Below are 3,394 nucleotides of genomic sequence, written 5' to 3' on the forward strand. Positions count from 1 at the left end.
TTACAATTTTTTAAATAACAATATGAAGATAATGCTAAAATATAACCAATAAGGCACATAAATGTTAAGTTTACATACATGTTAAAAAACTCGACAATTTGACATGATTAACTGTAGAGCGCTATGATTACTGGTTAATTATTATTAATATAAAACGTTTGTGTCGCTATTGAATTAAATCGTGGATTTAAGTGTATATGTGAGTGTGTTATGTGTGTGCGATGACGGAGAGGCAATACATGTTATGTTATTAGTTAATTTCGTTGATTATGACTGAGGAAGGGGGAAAGATGTCATTAAAGAAGTCGATTGGGACTAAATACGGGAAGGGGAAAGAAGGAATATACACTGTAATGTGTATATCGGGAGGATGTCCGGCTATAGCGGCGCGGATTTCCTCAGGATCGAAATAATCCGGACCAATCGTGTATGCGCCCGGCGGGAGGGGGTTAGTGGTTCATGGGAAGCGTCGAAGGAGTCACCCGGTTGGATGTAACGTCGGGTGAGTCTAGGGGGGGAAGCGGGGAATTCTTCGAGGATTTTCACGCTTGACGTAGGAGATGGTGGACGAGGCGATGAGGGAGCGGATTGGAGGAGGAAGTCAGGAGTGTGTGGTGGGGTGTCGGGGAAAATGCGTTCCGTCAGAGTGTCTGAGAACGCGGGTAACGGAGATCGCGGGAGAGGTGAAAGAGGTATTGCCTCTACGTTTTGCCTATTTTGCTCGGGCTGAGTTGGAAGAGCCAGCAGAACCGGTGGTGGTGAATATGATGATTGAGGTGCGTCCTCGACTGAGATGGCTCTAAGATACGTCCAGGAGTCCGCGTGCCTCGAGGTAGGCCCGACTTCGGCGCCAACCTCCGTAAGGGCAGGAGCGGTTTCCCCGAAATCTCACTGCGGATCGATTTTAATTAATTCGCGAAGTGACAAAGAGGAAAAGAAAAAAGGGGGGAATTTACTTTTATCTGAGCAGTGAGTCTGAGTGGTGAGCCCTCGGTTCGTTGGCCTCGGTTGGGCCTCTCTAAAGGTTGTTTTCCTTTGCGCACTGAGTTTAGTGTTTAAATGCACTGAGTTTAGTGTTTTTGTACAAAGGGCGCACTGAGTTTAATGATCTTTTGACTGTATAGAAGATCTTTTTTTCTTTCTTTTTTTTCTATCTCTCTGCCCGGTGTTTCGCGATGTCGCGGTTTATATAGGAATTGTTTAGGGGAGGTTTCATGGTAGGGTGTGTCTAATTGGGAAATTGGGGAATCAGGTTCGCAGGATTCTGAGGTGATACAGTTTCTATTCGTCATTCGAAAATTGCCTTCCGGTTAGCTCCGTCCGCTGTGTCATTTTTTATTCGTTCTCACTTTGCGCGATGGATAAATACCCCTGGATTAGTTAATCGAGAGTCGCGGTTCGTGTTGATTTTTCTCAGTGTCGGAAAATGTCATATTATTAGATTTATAACCCTGTCTTAAACCTAAGCGTGCGACCATTATCATTGGGCCCGCGTGATATCGGTGTGAGATGGTTAAACATTTCATCTTCTTTCGAGCGTCGGTCCGCGCTATCGCTCTTATTATCGCGGGGATTATTTCGTGGTCTGGCTTAGCGCCTTGGTATCAACGATGTTTGATGATTATTTGATGTTGATTTTTGTTTTCCACGATGCTCGAAAAGACATTTAACATTTGGTTGTCAATGCTACAAGAGAGTTTTTATCGCGGGTCTCTCGATTCTAGGCAATTATTTCGTGGTCTGACTTAGCGCTTTGGTACCAACGCTGTTTGGTGATTATTTGATGTTGATTTTCGTTTCCCACGATGCTCGAAAGGAGATTTAACGTTTGATTGTCAACGCTATGAGAGAGTTTTTATCGTGGATCTCTCGATTCTAGGTAAACAAGATTTTGTGGCTGGAAACTTCTCTCGGATTTGTGTTATCAATTGAATTTCTTCATATCTTACTTTGTTGATTGAACGGTCGCGAAACGAAGAAATCGTGGAATCTACTGGACGTAACAATAATTTAGATTGAATTATTTAAGCATTAAAGATCTAACTTTGATCGTTACGGCCATTACTTCTATTTCTAACAGTTAAACTTTTTCTATTACTTTCAAATACGATAGAGAAAAATCTATAAGTTTTTCATCTTGTTAAAGAACATGTATATTTTAAGAATATAGTATATTTCGAAGCTGAAAAGAATGTATTTCTTATTCTATGTTTAGCTTAAGGCGAGTGCCGGAGTGGCCAAATTGTCGGGACTTTGCAGATCGATATAAATCTCCGAATTTACTAAATGAAATAAAAAATCCTTTTACAGGATTAAAGTAGACGCAAAATTTGGTGGTGCTGTATTAGATAGATTTTATACTAATTGTAAAATCGAAAAGAAATTAAAAACTTACATTTTTTTCAACTCGTAGAGCTGTCACCTAATAAAGCCGTGATCAGACCATGCATTGGAAATTGAGATTGAGATTAAGATTAAGATTGAGATTAAGATTGAGACTAAGATTAAGATTGAGATTAAGGTTGAAGATTGCTCAATCACACTATGAATTATATCCAACAGCAGATTAGATTGAGATTAGTAAGAATATCGGGATAACTAGAACCACATATAACAACAATTATTGAATACGCATTTAATTGCACTTACACGTTTTAATTGTGCTGTGTTTGTACTTTTTATAACCTTTCATAACTTATTATTTGTACATATACAATACATTTGGTGAGGTTAGTTACGTGAGGTTAGTCACGTAATTGAAATACTGGCAGCTTATTGGTTGAGATTGAGATTGAAGATTGGAAAAATAGACGGAGCCCCCCCTATATTTCAATCTGCAATCTTAATCTCGGCCTGTTTTTATTGGTCGAGCTTCAATCTTAATCTCAATCTTAATCTCAGTGTCAATCTTCAATGCATGCATAGTCTGATCACGGCTTATCGTAGATAAGCCTTTCCTTAATACGAAAGTTTTATAACTCGTATGGACCAAACGACAGTGCAGTATAAAGCGTATTGCGCGCACAAACAATACTGAGTTTATGAAATTGTAAGACTGAAAGCTTAAAAAGAAAGATTTATATTGATTTGCAAATGGGGAGGGCTTCGTTTGCCTACAAAACGATTACCCATAGCTTCGTTTGCACACAGCGTATTGCACACAGCGTATTGCACACAGCGTATTGCACACACGACAATATTGCACGCAGCACATTGCACACAGCGTATTACACACACGCAATGTTGCGCTTAGATGGTTTTAAAATCATCTAGATGGAGATGAGATGGAAATCCGTAAATCCATCTTAGATGAGATGAAGATGGTTTTGATTTGCAAAAATCTAGATGAAAGATGAGATGATTAAGCGATCCATCTAGATTGTTTTTTTAGATG

This window comes from Trachymyrmex cornetzi, unplaced genomic scaffold (assembly GCF_001594075.2).
Source record: "Trachymyrmex cornetzi isolate Tcor2-1 unplaced genomic scaffold, Tcor1.1 scaffold17, whole genome shotgun sequence".
Taxonomy (NCBI): Eukaryota; Metazoa; Arthropoda; class Insecta; order Hymenoptera; family Formicidae; genus Trachymyrmex; species Trachymyrmex cornetzi.